This window comes from Camarhynchus parvulus, chromosome Z, assembly GCF_901933205.1.
Source record: "Camarhynchus parvulus chromosome Z, STF_HiC, whole genome shotgun sequence".
NCBI classification, from domain to species: Eukaryota; Metazoa; Chordata; class Aves; order Passeriformes; family Thraupidae; genus Camarhynchus; species Camarhynchus parvulus.
In genome coordinates, this window is record NC_044601.1 from 9,569,983 (window position 1) to 9,595,761 (window position 25,779).

At 43.8% G+C, this 25,779-nt stretch overlaps 1 protein-coding gene across 3 annotated transcripts in view; it reads right to left on the reverse strand.

The window, feature by feature from the left end:
- The window catches only part of PLPPR1 (phospholipid phosphatase related 1), a 120,460-nt gene extending 96,683 nt beyond the window's left edge, over positions 1–23,777 (reverse strand). For 2 of the 3 annotated variants that reach the window (XM_030968430.1, XM_030968431.1), the window contains exon 1: positions 23,525–23,777. The gene's annotated coding sequence lies outside the window, so the exon portion shown is untranslated. Of the gene's footprint in view, positions 1–22,791; positions 22,904–23,524 lie in introns of those variants that run through there. The other variant, XM_030968435.1, reaches the window with a different exon arrangement.
- Positions 23,778–25,779: the final 2,002 nt, after the last annotated feature.

Sequence of the window (25,779 nt, forward strand, 5' to 3'; positions counted from 1 at the left end):
GGGAAGGAAGGAAGGAAGGAAGGAAGGGGAAGGAAGGAAGGAAGGAAGGAAGGAAGGGGATGGAAGGAAGGGGAAGGAAGGAAGGAAGGAAGGAAGGAATGGAAGGAAGGAAGGAAGGAAGGAAGGAAGGAAGGAAGGAAGGAAGGAAGGAAGGAAGGAAGGAAGGAAGGAAGGAAGGAATGAAGGAAGGAAGGAAGGAAGGAAGGAAGGAAGGAAGGAAGGAAGGAGAAGGAAGGAAGGAAGGAAGGAAGGAAGGAAGGAAGGAAGGAAGGAAGGAAGGAAGGAAGGAAGGAAGGAAGGAAGGAATGAAGGAAGGAAGGAAGGAAGGAAGGAAGGGAAGGGGCGAAGGAAGGGCGGAAGGAAGGGGCGGAAGGAAGGGAAGGAAGGAAGGAAGGAAGGAAGGAAGTGGCGGAAGGAAGGAATGGAAGTGGTGGAAGGAAGGAAGGAAGTGGTGGAAGGAAGGGGAGAAGGAAGGAAGGAAGGAAGGAAGGAAGGAATGGAATGGAAGGAATGGAAGGAAGGAAGGAAGGAAGGAAGGAAGGAAGGAAGGAAGGAAGGAAGGAAGGAAGGAAGGAAGGAAGGAAGGAAGGAAGGAAGGAAGGAAGGAAGGAAGGAAGGAAGGAAGGAAGGAAGGAAGGAAGGAAGGAAGGAAGGAAGGAAGGAAGGAAGGAAGGAAGGAAGGAAGGAAGGAAGGAAGGAAGGAAGGAAGGAAGGTAGGTTGGTTTCACCAAGGGTGATATATCTGGTCAACATGGCCAGTCTGAGCATGGCCTCACCACCATTATCTGGGATCTGTTGCCTGTGATCAAGAACTGTCTGGGAGAACTATTTTGCCTCTGTAGTCTCAGCATTCACAGAATCCCTAAGCAGTTTTGAAGAAGAGTTTCATATACATCAGCACAGACAAGCCTGAGATGAGTGACTTTCCTCACGCAGCTGAGGAGAGAACCAGAACCAGCACAACAATTCAGCAGTTTTTTGTTTGGCTGAGATAATGTTTTCCTAGTGCTAAACAAAACCTGAAATCAGATATTTACAGTATCCAAACAGAGCCCGTAAGAATGAAAGAGATGTTAATTCAGAGAGTGAAAGGCGCTTCCTTTTGTGGTGGGTTAACACCTCCCTCCCCACACACCCCTCAGAGGGGCTGGAAGTGATCAGGACATGCTGGCTCCTCTCTCCACTGGTCCTGGGCTCTTCCTCCAGGCTGAAATATGCATCAGGACCACTGTCCTGGACTGCCACGAGACCTGATCCTGGGGCTGTTGTGTGCTCTTCCCCCTGCTGCTCCACACTCTTTTCCCCTCACTCCTCTTCTCCTTCAGCAATTCCACCTTTTGTTCCATCCTTGGCAGTGCATGGCTGGGGGCTGGGCTGGTCATGACCAGCTCCAGATGGCTACAGGGAGTCACCATCCAGCTTGGAGCTCGTGGAAGCTGTCTGGCAGTGGGCTCAACCAGTCCTGAGCATCCCCCAGCAGAGACATGGACACTGATCACCCTCCAGCAGAGATCCTGAAACTGAGTCCAGAAAGACACAGATTTATCTGGATATTACAAAGGATGTGACAGAGGGGGAGAGAGGAAGGAAGAAAATCAAGCTGACTGTTACAAGACTTGTTTGCTAGGCATGTTGGCATATCTGTGTCTACTAAATCACACAGCTCTGTGTGCCCAGCTTAAATCCCAGCAGGACTGGGGGAACCAGCATTCCCAATCTACTCATTCCCTGGCCTTAGATGTTGTAGGCACTGATTCATGGCTTTGCTCTCTGCCAGGGCTTGCAGGGAGAGGACAGCTGCCAGTGCCCCCTGCACTGCCATGCAGCACCTGCCCCAGACCCTGCTCCCATTCCCTGTCCGCTGGTCCCAGGAAATCTCCTTGCTCTGTTCATTTCAGTAAGATTGAGGAAATCACACTACCCCTGCATAAGGAGAAAAGGGTGACGTGTCCCCAAGAAATGGGCACGTAGATGATTTTCCATCCATTGGGGCTGACTGCATAACACACTAAGTCCAGCAATACTAAGCAAAACAGACAACTACGAAGTTATGCAGTTGTAGTCCAAGAAGAGACATTGGGCAAGTGCAAATCTGACTCTGTTGGATTTGACATAAATGATGCCAGTGTGAGCAGGCCCTTCTGCAGGAGAAGTAGAACCAGCCAAAAGGCAGCTGCTTTGCCTGACCTGTACCCACAAAATTGTGATGCTTGTGCTGCCCTAATGAGCACTCCACAGGAGCCTGGAAATTTTGCTTTTGATCTCATTCATTGACTTTAAAGGATTTGGGGTTTCCTGTTCAGGATTCATATTGCAACAGGCCTCACCTCCTCAACTGAAAGCTGAATGCATTAACACTGTGGTTTTATTAACAAAAAAGACCTGTGTGATATTAAAGGCAAGATGATTTGCAATAGTAGCAAATGGAGCACCCAGACCAGTCCCAAGAGTAAGAATAAATTGCAGTAGCGAGTTTTGTTTGACCTGAAGAACTCTTCAATCAAACCAAATCAAATTTTCAGCTACATGCAGCAATATTTAATATAAATAAAGTATCTCTCATTGTTAAATCTCAAAGAAAAGGCAGTTGAACAGAAGGTAATTGCACTGTCCTTGGTTTTATTAGCTCTGCCATTTAGAAAGGTCCTGTTTAAAAAAAACCAAAACCACAACATATAATTTTGATGCAACCATTTAAGTTCAGACTGTCAAACAGTTTAAAGCAAAGATGTGTTCAAGTAGTTTGTTAAAACTTCTTGAACATACATTATGAAAGTCTCCATATGCCATACTCCAAACACTGCAATAATCTATGCTATTGCTTAGCAGTGATATCTTTTTTCATATATTCTTCTTTCAACAATGCTGTGCTGGGTATTACATTTATGATGCAGGGATTTCAGATCTCTCCCTCTCCAGTCATTGCAATAATGTCTCAGTACTTGGGTCAGTCTTCCTTTACGAAAAGGTTGAGAACCAGTCTAATATGGCAGTGGCAATGGTTCCCAGTTGTGACAACACTTCTCTGTATAAGATTTTCCACAGCATTAGGCTTAAACTCTTCATTTACTGGCATCTGTATAAACTGCACCATCAGTTGCTATGTGAAGGTTACCCTGGATTAGGCCAAGCCTGGATGTTTCAGAAAACTTTGACCTCAAAGCTCTGTGTGCCTGCTCAAGTGACACTGCTGTGAATAACAACATACGCCCCAAAGCACTCTTTGCCACTGTTCAATAAATAATGCCTCCAAGACTACAGGCAAGCTTCTCCACATCCACATGGCCATGACTCTGCAACAAACAGATTTTTTTAAACAGATTTCAGCTCTCATAATTTTATGTGTTTTAACATGCCTGATTTACAGTCTTTTAGACATGCTGATGTTTGAAAAGATATTTTGTCACCTTGTTGCTATCGCAAACACAAACCAGAAATTAGTGGAGACAAAACCAGAAAAACCAGTGCTCTATTCTGGGGATTTGGTCTTCATGTGTAAATTGGGTTGGCCCCAAATAATTTTGGATTTGTTTGTGAGGAGGTCCCATCAGAGGTCCTATTGTGAAAGAGGGGGCAGAGCAAGGTAAGGGCAACAGTTAGACCTGCATTGTAATAGGCACACAAGACACCAGAAAACCAAATCACTTTCATATGCACAAACTCATTGTTTCTCCAACAAGTCCATTAGAGATCAGTGCTTCCAAGTAGGGTTCACCCAGACAGGCATAATCCTTTTTAGGTCTCCCAGCCCTCCCTGGACAGTACTGTCCTGTCCTCCTTCCTTCCCTACCCTGCACAGGGGGAGCACCATATCCTTTGATACAAGACCAGAGGTGTCCTGCCAGTCCTGCTGTGCCACCACACAAAACCACGCTTCACTCTCATTGCTGAATTTGCATGCAAATTTGCTTCTCTTAACCTAGAGCCCAGCTAAAAGCACAGACAGGTTGTTTGCCTGTGTGTCAGGCCATTTACAATCTGCCTCCTCTGCCACTAAAAATATTAGTAGCTGCCTATCTCATACTTACAGCTCCTTAATAGCAAGAAAACATAAACTTCTTTTCAGCAGAGGTGCTTGCTTCCTTTCTAGGGCTAAAACCCTCTGCTGAGAGCCTTCCTTCCCTCTATCCAGCAAGCAAACCCTCTCAAAAAGGACGAAACATTAAGTCTATATCCACACTAGCATTCCTTAACCTAGTGAAAAAGGTTTCCCACAGAACCTTTTAGCTGTGATTAATGCCGTGAAGACATTGGTAGGCAAAGCATGGCTAGGCAAAAAAAGCACAAAACATTTTTCATGGATGTCACCTCCAATTAATAGATAAATCTGCTTCAGCTATTTCCATCTCTCTCTCTCTGCTCATGTGGCTCTCCAGGGAATTAAAGCCTCGTAAATACATGCTTGTTTTTCTCTTCTGTACACAGAAATCACATCCAACTTGGGAATTCCTTGGACTGAAATGGTTGGAGGTGAAAGAATGTTATAAAGAAGTACTGTATACGTGCCATTCCAAGGCAGCATTGTACCCTTTCCTGGAAACCTTGCTGTATTACATGGATGTAGTCTGGCTGAGAATCCTGAACCACCAAAATGAATGCAGCCCCAGGAAAATGGCTTTCATGGTCACCTTTTAAACAATAGAATGCTGTCCAAGGAAAGCAAAACATTTGTCTTTCAAAAAGCCATTGCTCCAAAAAAAAAAGAAATTACAACAGAAAGGTTGACTTCACACTTCTGAATAGTTCAGAATATTCACTGGTGTTTTTTAAAAAGTATTGCTTCTAGCATTTTTACTTTAATGACAAAGCAAGCGAGTTTTGCATATGTGGGGGCAAGATGCAGAGGATTAAAAAGGAAGAATAAGAGCAGTAGCACCAAAAAAAAAAAGGCAAAGTCCTTCGGTGATCAGCCAGCAGAAACAGATTTTACCTGCTTCTTGTGTAGGGGATGGACCCCAATTTGATATGACACAAAAAATCATGAAACAGGAGAAAATCCTACTTCCAGTCCATGCTTCCAGGCTGTGGATGTATCCATCAGGGACCAATGACACTTTTAACCTCACCTTCTGCCGCATGAGATCCAACTGCTGCACAGTTTTATGTGCCCTACACTCTTAACAGTCTGGCTTGTTTTTAAAGCTACAGCTGCCAGTCAGGTGATTACTATTAGGAAGGTGAAATGAAGTAAATTTCTCTAACTCACAGTTGCTGGGACAATTCTCAATAACAGAATACTTAGGGAATATGAAACAAACAAAAGCCAAAGGAAAACCAGCTGAGAAAAAAAAGGCTGTTCTAACTCTTCAAGGTCCCAGTGCAAAATGCAGCAGCTACAACTGCAAAATCTGGCAGCTAAGAAGTCTACTCAGATAAAAACAATAACTGAATCTTCCTCGTTGTCCTTAGGGTATGAAGACTTACTCCATCCTGTGTGTACTCACAACTGCTTGCAAATTAGGCAGTGGTAGAAGGTACCATTTCTCAGAGGTCTAAACCTGTGAGGGACTAGGACACCCCCAATTTAGCAAGGTCAGAGGCTGAGTTACAGCTGAACCTGTGCTCTGGACGTTGCTGGGCATTATTTGCATCACCGTATCTGTTCTTCTCACCCCAGACACAAAGCTTGCCATTGCCTGGGATCTCCTTTCTCTTCAACCTAGTCAAGCATGAGGGAGGGGACAGGGAAGCACGACAAGAAGCATTTGGCTACTTAAGTGGGCTCTGTACTGTAAAAGAGATCTTTGTTGACACAACCGAACAAGAAACACAGCTGAGGGTACTTCTACACTATGCAAGTCACCAGAGCTTTTAGCCTCATCTTTTTACATGCCCCAATTTTCTTGCAATATAGTCTTAGACTTTCTTAGGTAAGGTTTTAGATAGATAAAAAAAATACGGGAAGTCGAAGGAAGTAACAGCAGGTAAAATGGCACCCTAATTTTTGATTATATTGTGATGCTTGGTTTTCATAAATCCATGCAGTCAGGACTCAAGAGTGTATGTATGGAAGCCAACAGGAGTTCACCTGTGCCAAGCATCACGAAATTAAGATAATATGCTATGAACTCTAAAAATGTAAGATATTTTGTAATAACATAATCCAGAATGTATATCTGAGAATAAATCCTGCCCTAGTGGGAAAAGGAATACACTTCAATCCACTCAGTGTAAAGTAAGTTGCAGTAGCAGAGCTCTGGAAGTGAGACTAAACAGCTGGGCCAGAGAATAAAGCAGCTGAGATCATCTGAGGAGTCTGAGGGATGGTAGATCAATAAAGAGGACAGCAGAACAGGTATTGAACCTCACAAATGGAATCTGTATTTAAAGTGAAGAGAGCCAGAGATCGTAGCACCACTCTTCAGTATCCACCCACGTGTAGCAGCCAGTGCATCAAATATCAGGCCCCAAACAGCATCTCATCATCCAGCGCCCTATGTGAATCAGTGGTGTAATCTCAATCACCCTAAATCTGACTGGATAAATCCCTTGCTTCCCTCTCCATTTGTTTTTTCTGGTTTATCTTCTTACACAGCAGAAGACTTCATCTGATGTTAATGCCCATATTCCACATCGAGATTTTCTTTTGCCTCTTGCCAACTATCTCTAAAAGATGCCAGCCACAAACCATTCTTCTGGTTTAAACCACTCCTTTCACCCTGAGGGCTCTAGAAGATAGCTGAACATGGAACAGCATCTTTTAGGAAAACATTGAGTTTCTGACAAGCACATTTCTAAACAATGCTCATTATAAACATACTCACTTATGAGTACCACACTGTGTATCTCTGGCTTGCTCAGCCAGCAGAGAAACTTCCAAAATAATAAGCCAAATTGACAACCTTGTTCAAGAAATAAAATATATTTAAAAAACTGTTAAATCAAGCTGACATTTCTTGGGAACCGACAAGAAAAATAACATGATAATAATTAATGTACCCTATGCTATAAGCCTTCCTTGAAAACCCTCTCCTTCCATCTTACTAAAATATTACCAAACTGAAATGATTGTTCTTGCTATGGTCAAGTATAGGTCTTGTATTCCCTAGGCTCTACTCTCTTCCAGTTAAACTGGCAGGGCTTCAATGAAGCCAGAGCTTTGGGCCTCTACTGATTAAATGAAAAATGTCAGTCCTTGCCAAGGTACAAAATTAGCTACATCTTTCAATGATTTTCTTTCCGGGATGCAGCAAACCACCTGTTTTTTTTTACTTGTAGGCTTGTAAAGGAATGCCAATCACAAAGCTTGCCAGAAATGACAAAATACACATTTTAAAGTTAATCAAGCAAAATAGATTAAACTTCAAAGGTCTGATACAATCCAAGGTATGCTGCATTATAAGCCAGTGTTGGTCTCTAACATCTTGTGGTGCCATCACTCTCAAACAGGAAAGCTGGCCAGAAAAAAAAGGGAAGACTGAGAGAATTAGGATTTTTCAGCCTGGGCAAAAGAAGGTTAGAACATAAAAGAACTTTATTGTACTGAAAGGGGCTACAAGAGAGCTGGAGAGAGACTTCTGAGAAGGACACCGAATGATAGGAGAAGGGGCAATGGCTTTAAACTGAAAGAGGACAAGTTTAGATATTGAGAAGACATTCTTGACTATGAGGGTGGCAAGGCTGGGGTGAAACAGGAGGCTTTTTCTCTCAAGATACTTTGGATCAGTGGTCACAGGGGACCAGAGAACAGTAATACCAACAAGAAGAAGGGGCTAACAATAAATCCACTCCTATATATTAGTCCGTCTCTTTACTGTGTGCTAAGATTAATCAAGTTCACTGAAATTCATTAAAACCCTAACTGAGAAACCTGACTGCTTTGAAAGACTGCATTTCTAAAACTAATTTCACCTCTAAGCTTCTGGGTAGCTGTGGGAGTATTTCCTATGAAACATTTTTAGGGGTGACAAGGGTGAAGAGGAGCTGCTACTCATCACAGAGAAGTAGCTACACATCACCAAAACAATCACCACTGGTGCAGCATTCCCTCTTTTGCATTTAGGGAAGAAAAGGGCACTCAGACTTTGCTTTGCCTGGTTCCTGCAGCCACTCCACTGTGACTGTGGTGAAATGAAACTGTCTCACAGCACAAGTGAGATGTGTTGTAGACGTTAGCTTTGGTATCACTGCAAAAGAAGGCCAATGCAAATAAATGTACACTGTGAAGTGAGAGGGACAGAAGAGGTTAGGTTTGATGCTTTTCCAGAGAGAGTCTAAGTCAGAGGGTAGAAGGTAAGTGCAGAGAGAGGTTTCAAGGGTGAGTTTGTAGCAGAGACCAAATGAATCCCTTGGCACAGGCAAGTGGATTCCATCAGAGAACTCACAGGGCTAAGTTCACAAGCTTTCACAGAGATGACAGAGGTGCAAGTGCTAGCAGAGCCTGGCCTGGCGTCTCCAGCTGGGCTTGTATGCTGCTGTGGGTGTAGAAGGCAGATCTGGACTGGCAGCAGAGAGCAGCACTCACAGCTGGTCCTGGCGAGGCAGCTGCACACAGGTCAGAGAGCAGGTTTTCCAACAAAAAAGGAAAACACATCCTCACAGGGAATGGCAGAGATGATAAAAAGCACTGGAATGCCAAGATATTCTCCCATCTTTTACCCAAAGACTGCAGGCCCTCCAGAGGAGATCCAATTTAAGCGACACTGGTTAATATTCCACTTGAAGTCTGAGCTCATATGAAGAGAGGGATGGCAATCATGACAATTATTAACAGCCTTTTGGTGAAAAGGAAACCTGCTACTTAGGAAGACACCTCCATGTTAAACAAAATCTACAAGAAAAGACTGTATGGCACATGAACTAATTTCATAGAATTTCATGTACTTTCTCATAGTAACAATTTTTCTTCTAAATTTTCAAATTCTTCCATTTCATCATGCACAGAGGGGAACTGCCTTTCAGTTTCATGTGCTGGGTTTAAAAACACATGCATTAGAAAAATAATAAAGCTGTCTTTCTTGAAATATTTTTAATTTTGACCATGATAATTGTTCTTTCCTCAAAACCTATTTTCAAAAACATTCTAAAAAGGACTATAACTTCTTATTAAAAAAAAAAAAGACAAGGCAGTTGACCTCAAAAATATATTTTCCCTACAGTTTTGAGAAAGAAAACTTCTATAATTGGTATATTTCATTACCGAACTCAGCTATGCTGCAATAATAATAAGTGGGTAGCAAAGTGAGACTAAAATTTTTAAGTACTATTTGTTTCTAGGCTAATTTTCCTCATATTATCTGGACCCTTGAGGAATACAGCAGCCCTTACTATGGTCTAAGCCATGATAAAAACACCATTCCTCAGACAAACATCTCTGTTGCATTCCCATTGTAATCCTTTTATCCAGTCTCTCCTTTCACATCCACATCTAGACAACACCTATCTCTTGCAGAACCCACCTTGAGCTTCTTCAAGCTCTGAAAAGACAACATTAGGATTGATTTTCTCAGGTACCCTGCTCAGGGCGATGCTTATGGAGCAGGTAGTCACTGCAAATTCGAGCAGCTCAGATGCCTGACCTGTGCCCCCTCAGCAGCAGATAAACTGAGCTTCCAACCACTGGCACTGGGACTGGGATATAAGAATCAGAGCAGTCACAGATCACACTCAATATCCCACCTGACAGCAGCAGTCTCCAGGCGCTCGGCGGGTGGTAGCAAACTGAAGGATAATAAACTTACCTACAGCCTCTTCCTAATCCCCTGACAGGCAGACTCCTGACCTAAATGCATTCCAGTACCCACCCTTTCTACTTCTGTCAACCCAATTAATATCCCCAGCACTTGCTTTCTGGCCAAATCACCAAGAAGCAAAGCTTCCTGAAGAAGTCACTTGGGGTTAGCAGCTCTTCAGTGTGATGCCACATGTTCCAGAAAGCTTCGGGTCTTTTTTTTTTTGTGTGCAGAGAAGCTAATTTGAGTTGTCTTTCAGTAAGACTGTGAGGACAGGAGACAACAGTAGCAAAGCAGAGTGGAAGGTGACAGCAAAAAAAAGAGGTGAGCCTACACTGAGGGCTGACTCAAAAGCAGCCAAACATATCTGGCTGGAGGAGAAATGCCTTGATAAATTGGTGTTCACTGTTTGACAGCATGCACAGCATATGTGCTTTTAAATGACCTGTACTGTGAAAATGTTCCCTGGAAAACATTGAAATCAAGGCAAGATAAGCCATTTGTTTAATTATTTATTTTAGGCATTAGCCTTTTTCATGTTCAGTAAGATAAAACTTAAGTTTTTCCAGGGGAGATTTAGATTAGATAGTAGGAAAATTTTCTTCATTGGTCAAGCACTGGAACAGGCTGACCAGGGAAGTGGTGGAATCACTGCCCCTGGAAGCATTCAAAATACATGGAGATGTGATGCTTAGAATATGGTTTAGTGGTAGATACGGTAGTGTTCAATCAAAGGTTGGATTGGATGACTCTAGAGGCTTTTTTCAGCCTTAATGATCTATGATTTTATGTTTGAGGGGAAGGGAGCACTTGTAAATATTGGATCAAACCCTGCCCCCCCTGAATCAGTAGAAGCTTTGCCACTAAGTTTAAGAGACCAAATACTTAGTAAATTCTATGAAAAAAACATAGCAACAGTAAGTGGAAAGGTGGTGTGAAGGTCTTGCAGCAAAGCTTCTCGAAATCTGAATGAGTTGATGTCAAAAGGTCTACAAATGAAATGTGGACACACACAGACTTGATTTGCCATGTATTTTTTGTTCCTGTTTCATTTTCAGGTCTGTAACAATGTCCAAGATGGGAGCTGCAAGCATTGTCATCATAATGAAGATTTCTGAAAAAATTGGCTTTTTTAAAGTAACACAACCACTAGAAAGAGTTTGAGTGCCTGCACTAATCACAGCTTAACCTGAGCAAACCAGAAATCAGAGGAAAACACAATTACTTTTCTATTTGGCCTAATTTCATGCCACTTAATCCACCTAATGCCATGTGGTACATAAAACTTAGGCTATGTGCACAGGGTTGTATTTCACCCTTCACATGAGACGTGAGCCATCTAGTGCTATAAACCTGTGTAACTGCACTGCCTGCAATGAACCAGGGCACTGTCAGCAGATCAGTGCCGTGAGCTGCATGCCCAGAAGGGAAGAGAGAGGAAAAGAAACGAGTCCTTCTCTGGAGCATACTTTTAAAGCTCAGATACCTTTTTAGAGGATGTTCCTGAGACAAGACATGTATTGCTGTGTTTAGAACATCAACAAAGGAACCTCCCTGCCTGTTTGCATGGGAGGTCAAACCAAGAGCATGCTCTGAGTGCAGTGGCAGAGCAGAGCTGTAAGTGCTGTAGCCACACAATAAAGGAGCTGCATGACCATATTCCTGACATAACAGCTCTGCAGTATAGGGCTGGTTTAGAGATATGACATTCTGTGTTAACATATGCATGAGTTGCTAAATTGTTTGAGCTTGGTCCACCCCGGAAAAGCTTTTTGATTTGATGCTTTTCATTTCAGCAAACAGTTTTATTGCAGCCAGTTTTTCAAATTGTCAAATTATCTTTCTGAGCAAATATAGTAGGGCTACAACACATAAGAACGAGTGAGTCTGTAAACATTTGGTTTTTCCATTTTCTGAGATGCTTTGTCTGAAACAGGAAAGCACTTTTCACATGCAGCCTTAATGGGGCTAGCAATTGCTCTGGTCACCGGTGAAGGACATCCTTTGTAATGAGTACTGGAAATATCAGTATTTCCCTAGATGCAAAACTTGAAACATAATCGTAATTGACTTTATCTATTTATGCTCACGCACCCCAGGAACATTTCGGGGGGACCCCATCTTCTGCTCAGCCTGGAAGGTATAAAGAGAGACCACATCACATTCCTGTAATGTTCTGTCATTGCCAAAACAACTGATGCTCACAAAACCACTACTTTTAACACCATTCCATTCCTTTGCTTTTCTACCTCCACTTTACATCACTATTATTTGCCTTCTCCCCTCCCACTGAAATCCCAGCTCTATCTGATGTAACTCATACTCATCAAACATGGATACAGAGTGCATACATTAAATGCAGGGTTTTGCACAACTTTCAGCCTAAGAGCTACATCCTCCCAGCACCTCAGCAGCTGTTTGCAAGCTGTCACTGCTCAAATGTTCACCCATTGTTTACAGCAAACTGATAAAACAGGGCCAGAACTGCTTTTGCTACACTAATGCAGAGGGAGAGAGAAGTCTTGAAAATTAGTTTCCAATTTCCACCTGTCACTCACCTGAACAGAAATACTTCCATTACCCACCTTGCTTAACAACTCATCAACAAAACGTTCTATCAGAAGAGCTGTTTAAAGGCTTAAAAGCAAAATAATTTTTAAAAACTACCAGTCTTGAGTCACTGATGGCTTGAACAAAACTTTGAGTCTCTCACTGAGGCCCTTAAGGCTTAAAAAAACCCCAAAAGCTGAAATTGCTGCCAAGAATGCCTTAACTAATATTTCCCAGTAATCTCAGTTCACTTATCTCACATGATGCAGTGATGGAGGAAGTTTCAGCTTCCCCCTTCTGTCATCATCACAGGTAGATGAAACCAAAACTGTAAGAGACAAAGGTAAACTTGGACTGAGAAGACCAGTGTATTAAGGAAGGCCAAGGCTGGAAGGTGGAATATCCAAGCAGCTTGGTCAGAGAACACCAGACTCTTCTGGTAGCCAAGCTGGGACCAAACCTGAAAAGGACCTGATGCTTGGCAGCCAGTGTTGAACACTTTGCCACTGAGTACCTGCAAGGAAACAAACCCCAAAAGAGCTGCACAACTTGGATAGCCACATTGAAGTATTCATTTAAAGCAGAAAAAAACTGGAATTTCTGGTATATGAAATGTTGTTTAGGAGGATGAAGGAAATGGATGTGACTGGTTTGAGTCCTGAAGTGCACACTGCACACATCTGCCTTGAGGGCAAAGGCTGTGGACAGAGGAGAGAAAAATGCTTTTTTTTCTATTACAAGATGACAGAGGATATGGCAAGGGACAAAGCACCACATAAAGAACCCATGCTAGCCTGAAGTGTGGGAGGACTTGGATATCCTGATCTCCCTCATTTCTCTGTGCTTGTGAAGCCATTCAATGCCAATCCAAACCCACACAGGCATTAGTAGTACCATATCACTGGTATGCACAAATCTCAAAGTGTGCTCTTCTGTCCTGTGACGAGCTTTACTTGAAAAAGTGCTCACACTGTGCTCCTTCTGTCCTGATTAACTGACTCATTCACCTCTTCTCGCAAAACAGTGTAGATTTTATTCCTGATTTCTACTTCCCTTGTTGAATGCTTTATTATAGAGATAAATAAATAAGCTTTCCCCTTTAAATTTATTTTTTAAATTACCTGCATCGCTGACTGGCTTCTGCTGAAGATCATCAAGCTAAATGGAATACAAACAATAACACTCAGAATTTTGCATTGGCTATCCATCCCTACTGTGAATAACAAGGAAGAGGAATGGCAATTTAAAAATTATTGCTTGTTGTTGTTCCTCAATACAGTAATATTTTTTAAAAGTCATTCTACCTCACATCATTGCAAACAACAAGTTAGTGCTCCATTGTTAAATCTAGTATGAGACCTGTGTAATGGGATTTAAAGCTGAACAGCTGTTTTGCTAGACATCTATACCAGGGCAAACATCTTAGAACCAGGAATAAGCATGATCTCAGCAGGAATTTTGAAACCAGAAAATACATATGAAAAGAATAATGAGTAGCCTCTCACTCAACAAATCATTCTATTCTTTTGAAAATTACAGTTCTTTAAAGTACTCCTGTCTTTGGAACTCACATTGCCCACACTTAGAAGCTAATTTTCCTGCCCCACAAGAGGAATAATGCAAGCAAACATCTGCTTTCAGATGAGTGAGTGCATTTTAGATCTGTGAAACCATTTCATTGAGTTATTCAGCCAAGAACCCCATGAATAACTTTGGACCAGATTAAGTCATCTTTCATGACTGTGAGATGCATCCATCAGGCTGAGTGTCTGACAGCAGCATATATTGTCTCCACTGTATAAATGAAGCCAAGGGAGTGATTCCTCTTAAGATAAATGAAGCCTTACCATTATAAAAGGATGGCAACATTAAGAAAGTGTTATGAAGATGTTAGTTTCCCAAGAAGAAATTACTGAAGAAGACAAGGTTTATGTTAGCCAAGGTGATATGTGGTAAGCAAATGAAGTTTTAAAGAAGGAAAACCAAAAAACAATCTGTCCTAAAACACTAATCAAGTAGCTATTTCTAGTACCAGAAATGAATTTTTAAAAATGCTGAGGGAAGAAAAATGCAAATTTTGTCAGAAATTTCCTTGCTGCTAATGCCAAAGACTACAATGAAAAAGTCCATTCTGTGTGAGTATCATCAACATCCCCACTGCCACATTGTCCCGAGGAAAGCAGAATATTCTCCCCTTTGGCTGCTGCTCTCCCTTTGCAATGCTGCACCAGGCAGCTGAGCTGAGGCAGGAGCTGCTGTCCTAGGAGGGCATGGGCACTGTGGACATTCAGCTGCTGCCAGGAGCAATGGCAGTGGCAACCAGCAAAAAAATCATTCCAAAGCCAACACCCCTCACAGTTCAGCAGGGTGTAATGACCATGTGGGTGTTGATGCCATCCTGGACCTGAGTAATACAGATCTCAGTCATGTGATGAATAACATATTCCAACTTTTGGCCTGTCTCCAGATCACCAGGGATGTACTAATATCCACCCCTAATTTAACTTTGTCTAACTCAGGATGGAATAAGTTTATGTCAACTATTAATTAAAACTATGGATAGTAATTCTATTCAAACATCAGTTATCTGATAATTAAATTATCTTTGAACACTGAAAGAATGCTTATAGGGCTGCTGGGCTGTAAGACATTATAGAATTAGCTCCTTCTTGAAATGGATTAATTGATGTCATAAGAGATTTGTTTTTCCTTTGAGCACCCCACTGGTGTTGATTCCAAAGACATGAGCATTTGATTGGATAAATGACTACAGATTAATTGCAGGTCATTATGTACTGGAAAATACAAACTGCCATGCCAGGAGATGCAGAGCCATTGGTAATAAAAAAATGTCAGCAAGTTTCTATACCATTTCCTTGACCCAAATATTTTTATTTAGAGAATAAAACCAGCAGGATGACAATGAGATTGAAGCTATTTATGCTTTTTGGGTTTTTTTTGCCATTCCAGTCAGGGTCTCTTTCTGTTGCTCAAGTTTTGTAAAAAAATAGAGTGTCTCAATCTTCCATTTCAAGAGCTGTTGGAGTGGCAGGAAAATCTGCCTTTGGTGGTCTTTGTTCTGTAGGGATAAATGCAATCACTTCCTGAGGCACCTCAGGCAATAGTGAATAAATGCAATGCACCCAGTTCACACCACTGCTGCTTTCTGTAACCCTAGCTGTGCTTTCTGTCCTCTTAAGGGGGCTGCTGAAGCCAAAGGAAAGAGCAGCAGAGAGGCTGGGGAATACAATTTTGGTCATCAAATAAAGCAGGTCGTTTCAAAACTGGGTAAATGAAATTACTCAAAGAAACTGCAAACCATAAAGAGATAAAACAGTTATACAAAACAAATAAAATATTTCAGTATACCTGAAATGACACCCTATTTACTGCTGTTAGCAAGAAAAACAGCTTATGGCTTTGGTCAATACAACATAATTTTCTTCCCAGTTCCTAGTTATTTCCATCACTGAACCACAAACTCATTAAATTCTCTCTAAAAATCCAAATAATGAACACAGATATACACACAGACAGAATTAGCAGACATAGGGGTCCTTCACTAGAACCTTAATTTGATTTCCTACTTCAAACTCCACATCCCTTCTCTAGATTCCAAAGTTAAAAGGAGAATCTTCTCTATGAAATTCCTGGCACTAACACAATACAGAAAAACAGATAAACCCTTGCACTCTCAACCAGAAATATACAAAGAAAATAAACAAGCCTCACCCCCCAATAATGTTATTCAAAGTGATATATAAGTTTATGTTTGCAATTTTAAGCAAACACAAAACAAGATCTCCAAAAAACAACCCTACAAAAAAAAAAAAAAAATGCTTAGTATTTGTGCTCAATATTTTGGGCCAAAACTTTTCAAATCAAAGCAGTTTCTGGCAGAAATCTGTATGTTGCAGGATTTTATTTTGCTATGGAAACTGCCTGAGTAAGAGAAACAAAGCCATAGACCAACCATTTCCAGTCAAAATTTCCTCCTCTCTCATGCAAACCACACAAGTCCTCAAACAGCTCCTCTTCAAAGATCACCTCCTGCAGCCCAGCACAGCTTTTCTCCCTGAAAACCTGTGAATTAGCAATATTCTGCAAGTGCCTTGCGTGGTCTGTGAGTGGACACAAGTGGTGCCCAGGAGCTCCCCCAGCCCTGAGAGCCAACCCCGTGGCTGTCCAGGTGGATGAGGATGAGGATGTGGATGTGGATTACAGCTCCCCTGGGATGGGCAGCAGGGCAGATTAACGTGGCCTTCAGCCACCTCAGCATCGCTGTCACAGCTCCTCTACAGAGCTCAAGCTGAGTATCACCAAACCCCTCACTTCCTCTCCCTTCACAGCTGCTGCTGTCCTCATGTAACCTCGGGTACCTGCGCGTTTCTGAGCTGTTTCTGTGGTGTTTGGGTCACTGGCTGCACACAATGGGGAGTGCAGCAGGGCAGCAGCAGATGTACCGTGTGTGACAGCCCCACACAAGCAATGACCTCTCTCCCCTCGCTACTGCAGCGGTGCCTGAAAGGATTATGTACAAATGATTTGTCTCGTGTGCTTTTGGCAGCCTTACAGGAGTGATGTGGTGGCCACAACTCGTGACCCACCTCTGGTTTTCCCAAAACCACAGGCTGTGCCAAAGGGCTGCCCTCTGTCTGATGCTCATCAGCACAGAAAACCAACCTGCAGCCATGAAGCCAGGACATCTCTTAATGGCTGCAATGGATGATCTTACAGGCCTTTTCCAGCCTCAGTGGCTTTATGATTCTATCTCTGCATTCAGAGTACATAGCCTGTGCAGCCAGCAAATTGTAGGGTCTCAGTGAAAGCCTCAGGAAGCTGGGTGTTTTTTGAATGGCACTTTATTTTTCTGGTATTTGATCTGCTGAAAGACACTACCTGCTTGTGATGGCTTCCATGACTGGCAAATTGTGTTATATCTTCTCATGTCTTTCGAAATAGCACTCACTGTATTCTCAGGATAACTGAGAACAATTTGTGTGAGTGATGCAAGGATGTGAAACTTTCATCAGTTTGTGGCTTACATTTGCACTGTGAAGAACTGAAATTCCCTTGACTTAGGCCAGTGTTCCAAGTATAATGCTGGAGACTCATTTCTTCTGCCTGACCTGGTTCTGCTTTTAAGAAACATACCCACTATCACCATGTATTTTTTAAGGTAAGCCCATTCTACCAGCAAGTCAAATCCCTGAATACTCCAGTTACTACAATGATCCAGTGACAAATAATTTTTCACACCCAGTTCTTTAAAATCTGTTCCATTTTTCACCAAGATGGATTACAAACATAGGTAGCAAAGGTTTGAGCCACCTGACATCTCCCTAAGTCACACCAAAGTGATGTGCACGCTCTCCTGTCCAACACACGTGTGTTTTCCCTGCTGATCAACAGCATTCCCAGCACAGTGAATAGCAAGACACATCGTCAGGTGTCTCCTTCAAAAGCACTGTTGTGCTCAGGGTAATCTGTAGGCATGGTCCTTACAAAGAAACAAAAGACATTTGGGGACACTTTGCCACACATGGCATTTGGGGCAGCCTGCAGGGCTGCTACCCCACAGCTTTGTACTCTGTAGGCTGTCCTGCTCTTGCCCTGCTTGCGCTCAGGTCTCCCTTCTGACCATGGCACATCACCAGGTAGGAGAGCTCCTAGCACAGGAGACCATGAGCTTGTGCAGCAGGTTTGCTCTGTGAGAGGCAAGACTCCTTCACAAGACTGTGCAAAGTGAGGGAACTCTAAATTGTTCTTCTGGCTTCATTTATCCAAACACAGCATTGCCATCAGTGTTCTTCTCACAGGTTAATGAGTGTATTTCATCAGTATTACAAGCAAGCTTTGAGCACAAATAGAGTGATTTAGGTGTTCTAGAGAAGAAAAGCATCCTTTTACAACTACTCTTCATTTTTCCAATACTTTGCCTTTCTCCTATAACTTATTCTCATGGGATGCTCCAAAAATCCCAGCTGCATTATACAAAGTTATATTTTTTCAAGTTTCTTGCAAAATATCTCAGTTAATTAAGAACAAATAGCTCAGTTTCTCTTCAGTTCATGTGTTACCAAAAATCCCCCTCCATGCAGGAATGTAACAAAGTCTGGAACAAGCAGAAAAACAAGTAACCATAGAAGACCTACCAGCGATTACTCACTAAATACAATAAATTATTGTGTATCTGGAAATTAAATGTACTTAATTTTGTTGTCACTGAGTATTTTACAAGCGTGGGTGACAGAAGCACAGAGCAGAATACAAATGTGGTAAAAATGCCTCTTGCAGTGTGTGTGTTTCCATTGAAGTTGGATTTTTTTTTCTCCTGCTCTCCTTTTGATAGATTTAAACTGATGGATGGTGAAGCAGCATTCTGAATTAACCGGAGCCCAAGTTAAGCAGCAAAAAAGCAGCAGAACAAACATCTGTGGAAATTTCACACTGCAATCTCATGCTCCTGTGTGAGTTACTTAATAGAGCAGCTCTTCTAAGAGGGTCCAACCCTCAGCCTCTGTAGAAACCTGTTAGCTTTGGCAACTTCTAAGATGCATTCAGGTCCACTCACAGGAGACTCTGCCAGGGCCAACCAGGCATGAGATTCAGACAAGTTTGTGGAGAATTATACATCATGTGTCTTCAGACAGGAATGAAGCTTGATTCTGCAATTGTACAGAGTTCAATTTCAAAATCAGTTCCACCTTCTAAGATTTTAACAGTGGGCTTAGAGCTATTAAGAGAGTTGGTGTCTTACAGGCATTTGCCATGATTTCTGTAAAACCTCTTTTTCTTCAACAGCACAAGCCATTAATGATAAATGTTGCTTCTCCACTGGATAACTTTTCTGAGCATAGGATCAGCCTTCCACTTGCTAGAGCACAGCAAAGAGAAAATAAAGTCAAAGAAGGCGTGAATTGTCAAGGCTATTTAAATAAATGGCTTAAAGGAGTAGAGGATGTGTGGCAGTGTGGCACAGTGTACGGTCATGAACAACACTGACACCCTCAAAACAAGAAAAGCAGAAACCCTACTTCAAAAGCAAAGGATAGCCAAGCCCTGTAGCTAACTTTAAACCTCTATCTAGCAGACACACTTCTGTTATATGGCAATGAGTGGCATGGCTTTACAGTTTATGCTGGTCCTCAGATCCCTAGAGGAGATGTTAAATCAATGATCAGCACATTTTTGCACATGGATCTCTCAAAGCTAATTCTCATTCTGGTTAAGATACAAGAATAACACAGCTCAAATCCTTCAGGAAAATGGATCAAAACACTGTCTTATACATATAAGCCCATTCTGTCCCCACTCCTCTGCCTGTGGCCATTCTGACTAATCATGTCCTGGATCAATCCCGTACAACTTTCACTATAACCAGAAAGTATGGCAGCTCCACAACACATTCCACACACTCTTATGGGATGTCCTGTACCCTGCACTAATGAAGCTCCACCCTTTTGAAATAAAATATAGAAAACCCACTTGGGTAAGGAAAGTTATCTTGTACTTTAAGAGGTTGGACAGATGTTGATCCACTTGCTTATTAGGGGAAAAAGTGGTGCAATAAGTCAGCTACAGGAATGATGCTACTACCCTTCATTCCCTAGGACTGTGTGGAATTGCCCCATCGCTGTTACATGTGATTCACAGAATCATAGGGTTGAAAGGGACCTTTAAACACCATCTACTTGCAACCCCTCTGCCATGAGAAGGGACACCTTCCAGGAGACCAGATTGCTCAGTGGCCTTGAACACTTCCAGGAATGAGGCATCCATAACTCTGGGCAACCTGTTCCAGTGCCTCCCCACCCTCAGAGTAAAGGTTTTTTCTTGTAAAACCTAAGTAAACCTACCCTGTTTCAGTTTGAAGCCATTCCCCCCCTATCCTGTCACTACATGCTTTTGTAAAGACATCTCATTGTTTACAACACAGGCCAGCTATTCAGCTCTGTTTTGACAGGTACAGGCTACCAATAAAGCAGTTCTGCAAAAAGGGAGAAAACATATGAATGTTGACCCCATATCTAACAACCCAGATAACAATACTACAGAGTAGATAGTACAAGTCAGATTCTGTAGCCTCTCCTTTTCAGCCCCATGTCCATCCAATAGACGTTGATGGAAGCACAATTTTTACAAAAGCATGAGATTTTCAAAATCAGGACATGCATCGTGAACAACAATGCCCCTCACAATGGGTCCCTCAGCTGCTGCCAAGCAAGCATTTCTGAAAAGCACCACTGAAAAGCAAGTTTCACTCTGGATATGCAAACCTAGCAAACAACACCTTAATAGGGAAGAGAGAATATGTGAGCGAGCTGCAGCACCAACTTTGCACACCCATGGCTATAAAGATGCTGGTCATTATTTCTGTGTTTATGCTCCCTCCAAACATCTATCTATAAAACTCCAAGAGCTTTAGGTGTTCTTCAGAAAACAACTGTGTTTCCAAATTGATGTTAGCACCCAGTCTTTTCAGTGGTAAGATTAAAAACAAAACAAAAAAACCAAACCCAAACCAAAGCAAAACATTTAAAAAATGTCCTGTGATGGTACAGGGCTAAGTCTGAAGAATTCAAAGTAACATCAAGCTGGACTATCTGAAGAGTGTGGAATTCCTGCAGGGTCTGTCAAAGCACAGAGCAACACTTACACCCAGGCAGAGCCACAGCAGACACCATGCAGCAGGCTCTGGAGAGCTCACCTCCCAGCTGCCAAACACAGAACAGAACTGAACTGGTTTAACTAACATGAGAATCTCACCTGGGAAGCAATGAGGCCTAAAACAGCAAAGATTTCAAAAGAAGTCATAATCTGGGGTGTCCTCACTTACTCACTTCCTAAGAAATAAGCATTCTGGTTTCAGACACTCAGAACCAGGTGGCACAGCTGATTTCACCACCCTTGTGTGAAAACTATTGGAGAGCTGACCATGGATCACAGGCTTGCTGGGCACAAACCAGGATAGACTGAAAAGTGGCATCAGCACTACCAAATATATCTTTGTTCTACCTTTATTTTGAGGAAACAAAGATGGGGGAAAATAATCTTGAAGTCAGATCTTACCCTGGAAGAGTCACCAACTGAAAAAGTTTCTTTCGCCATAACTTCAGCCAGTACACATAGGACAGCATTAGCGGATAAAATAAATTTTTCTTTTAATCACTGATGATATGTAGCTGTTTTCCATTGAGGAAGTTTGCATATCTTGAGGGTCTAGTGCCACAATAAGTGACAATTCCATAATAAAATCCCAAAGTGATACTCACATTAGCTCCTCATGAACACAATTAGAAAAACACATGTCCTCCATGCTGTTGTATTATCCACACAACTGCAATATTCTTGTGGCTGCAGAAAGTATTAAGAAGAAAAACTAGAGCACAAGAAAGTAGGCTAATCAGTTCAACACACTATCTGATGGAAGTAATAATTATAGATATGTCTGCCAATTTTAGAAGCCCACAAAGTACAATGGTAGGTAGACTCCTACCATTGAACAAAGAGGCAGGGAAGACTGAGCAAAGAAAAAAAAACCACAACTAAAGCTGTGAAAAAAAATTGAGGTAGAATAGTACATAAAAAATCAACTGAAAATTCGAAAGTCTCCTTCTTCAGCTACTGAACTCTCTCAACCCAGACAAAATGTCTCCAATTGCAGACCAAGCAAAAGGCTCTGTAACTGAGCAGATGTGACTACATGACTGAGAAATTAAGGATATGGCTCTCCACAAGTTCCTTCTCTCCTCTAAGGTTTCATTAATCAAAAAAAATAAATTATCTTTATTGAGTGTTGAAATAGGCTAATAAGCACCAACAGCCAGCATGGTTCTCATCAGATTTTTGTAGTAATTCTACATATGCATCACATACATATGAAACAAGCTCACATCCACCGTATCAAAGGAAATATGTCACTTGATATCATCCTTGCTCATACATGTTGGTTTAGTTATCTTTTTCAGCATCACTGGTTTTCCACCCAGAGTTGGCAAAAGCCAATGTTGAAACATGCCACGTGAGAGCCAACAATGAAAGCAAGGAATACAAATAAATATGGGAAGGTAGTAAGGAGCCATTGTCATAGCTCCCAGTGCTTGACAGTTCCTCAGTTGATATAAATTTTGTCCTTTTTCCTCCCCTGTGTCAAGCCTTGGAAGCAGATTTTCTTCCTGTACAGTATATTCAGTTACCTGTAGACAAATGCATAAAGGACTTCCCCTAAGGTCTTACCAGTCTTTATTTTTAGAAACAGCCAACCTAAAAATCAGACCTGAGAGAGGCAGAGATGATTTAAAAGAGAGAGAGGTCCACAGCAATGTGCTCAGATTAAACGGGATCCTGAAATGTGAAGGCTGAGGGGAATCACATTGAGCAGCCTCAGCCCCAGAGGTAACCCCTTCTGCAGTAACTCCTATGGAAACCTTCCCTCCCAAAGCAAGCACAAAACCCCCATTGTACATGAACGAGAGGTTTTAAAAAACACTCCGTCTTGTACCCAAGTAGGAACAGGCAGAAATCTGTGCACAGAGCCGTGATCTCTGTTTTTTCTCACCATACCCACCTCGTTTTCAGTAGGGGGGATGTCTGCTGGGGTCCCTGCTCTGTCCCGGGTGCCTTCACGCCCCACAAAAGATCACACCGCATGCAGGACGAGCGCTGTTACTCTGACACGTTTATTTCTCAAGTACTCACCCACAAGAAGCCAGAGAACTACTGCACAACCTTAGAGCTTGGAAATCTCATCTCTCTACCTGCAAGCTGTCATTGACAGCTGATCAAAACGCCTGCATTTCCCTCCTCTCCCTACCACGGAGGTTTTGCTGAGATGCAAAAACACCGAGTGTCAGGGGTCTCTCAAAGCATCCAGACCTGACAGGGACATCGCACACGGTGACATTTTAGCATCTCTGTTCCAAAGCATCTCTCCCCGCATGCGGCGCGTCCATCACGCCCTGCTGCCGCCGCCGCAGCCTCCTCCCGAACCGCAGCCCACCCGCACGGCCCCGGCGGCGGAACCCTTTCCCGGGAGGGCTTCTCGGGGGGGCTCCCGGGAGGAATCCCGAGGGAAAGGGCGGGAGAGGGGCCACGCAGCACCTGCCACGGGAAAAGCGGCGATGCCCCCGCGCCGCTCCCGCCATCCCCGGCACCGACCCACCGCATCCCGCATCCCGCATCCCGGCCCGCTCTGCAGCACGGCGCGGGGAAGCCGCCGCCTCGCCTCGCCTCGCCCCCCGCAGCCCCCGCCGGTCCCGGTTCCAGCAGGGGCATCCCCCGCTCGCCCCGGCCCCGCTCACCCCGCGGCGCGGCGGCCCCGCTACGGGCGGCGGTCTCCGGGAGGGCGGGCGGGCAGCGCTCGCCGGGCGGGCATCGTGGTCCGCCCTCCGCCGCGGCGGGGAGGGCCGGCTCCGGGACTCCCTCCCTGCGCCGCCTGCTTCCTCGTCCTGCTCGCCTCTTCCCGCCTGGATTGCCCGCAATGCTGCCCGCAGGAGAACAGGCTCCGCTCCCTCCCTCCGCCGCTCCTCCTCTGCTTTCCCAGGCACCGGACCCGGCTCCAGCCCCCGCCCGACGGCGGGGCGGAGGGAGGGGACAGGGGCCTGCCAGGAGGGGCGGGAGGAAGGGAGGGGAGGGGAGCGGGACCCCCAGAGCCGCCGCGATTCTCCAGCTCGGGCCCTTCCCCGGGGCTGTCCCCTCCCTGTGGGCTGGATCGGGGTCCGGCGTGCGGGGACATCGCTCCGTGTCCTCGGCCCTCGGAGGACGCCGGGGGCAGCCGGACATCTCTCTGTCCCTTTTGCCCCTGCCCCGATCCCACCGCGGGGAGCACGTTGCCCCAGGGGCTTCGCCGGCGTCGCGGCAACAGGATCGCATCGGGGGCAGAGGGATGCCGTCTGGGTGATCCGCAGCGGCGTTGGCGCTCCAGAATCCCGGGATACCCTGGATTGGAGGAGCCCTGCAGCCTGGAGCAGAGGGGTGACAGTGGAGTGGGATGCAGGTCCTGGTCCAGGCATTGGCAGTGCTGGCGCGTCGCCTTCCCATGCCTCATGTAGGGCACCGGGCAGGAGTGCAAGGCTGCTGCACGGTGGTGTTGTCCTGAACCCTAAAGCTATCCATGGCCCTGTCCATCTGGGAGCTCCCAGGATACTGAACTCATGGTATCCAGCAGGACCTTGTCCTCAACAAACTGCCTTAGGCACTCAGAACACAAGGAGAGGAGCTTGTGCTTTCTCTGTCTTAGGCTCAGATTTCCCTCCAACTCACAGATGTGTTTCGATAACTGAGAATGGTACCACCCCAGCTACATTCCAGCTAAATTCCTAGATGGCAAAGCAAAGCAAAAAGTGACCCAGGAGTTACTCTACTGCAAATGAGCACAGAGTCCTGGCTTCCCACAAGTGTGTGGCATGTTCTTGTCGATATGCCTTAAGTGTAAAATTGAAAAAAAAAATAGCGCCCACAAGCTAGAGTAAATCATGCCAACATAATTTTTATCTGTGGATCAATGGAATTTAATTCCTCAGTTGCCAAGATACCTTGCAGAAGAGTTTTTGGTGTTTATTACCCCACCATTTCATGGACAGAGTGCCCTGTGCCATGTTTACCTTATGAGGTTGCCAGCGACCACCAGTAAGCCCAGACTATGTCTGGCCAGTGAGGACCATGGGCCACGGAGTGTAGCCAGAGGAGTAGTGCAGAGTTACTCACTGAAGGTTTGAGAAGTGTTAAGTTTTGTCTGCTGCAATGCAGAGGAAAATGTTTGCATATCCAAAGCCCTTTTCCTTTGTAAGACACCAGGAGCACAGGCACAGCCCACTGAAGGATGAGAGGTATCTGTTCATTTAAGCAGTGCAACAGCATCAGTAGCTTTGGTCTGGTCATACCCAAAGACTGATATTTACCCAAGAGATAAATCAAGTTGTATTAACTTCAGGAATGATTGCGTGGAAACTTAACATGAGAATGTCTTTTTTGCAGCTTTCCATCCCTGCAGTTTCATTGTTTCTTCTGTTGTTTCTCTCCAAAAGAGGCACCTACTGTCCTTGGTGGATGTAGGGGAGGCAGAGAGAAAGCAAAGCGCTCACACCTTTCTGCTCTTTCCCCGCTTTACGCCATCACCAAGCCTAGTATAAGCAGAGCAGGAAGGCGTGATTTGTTTTCCTCCTGTTTTTTGGTCATATGGATTTCAGACCCACTTGTCATTTCAGGGAAGCTCAGCTGGGCACGAGGTTCTCTTTCCTAGTGTGGTTGTTGTGTGGCTTTTGTGGAGCTACAGCAGTAGCAACAAGGGCTATTTTTAGCCTAAAGTAGGCCAGGCAGTTCCAGAAGATGTATTAATAGGAGGAACGTTTGAGAACAAAACAAGCAAACAAAAGAGAAAACAAACTGAGAAGTGTAAACACAAATAATCTTTTACCAGAAGCGCTTGCTAAATAGTAAATATGAGGAACTGCATCCTCTGTCTCAGGGGACATGACCCTACCCCACAGAAAACAAACTAATGCAGTCTCTCATCAATATGTGTTACCTCCAGAACAATCAAACTATCTTGTTTTAG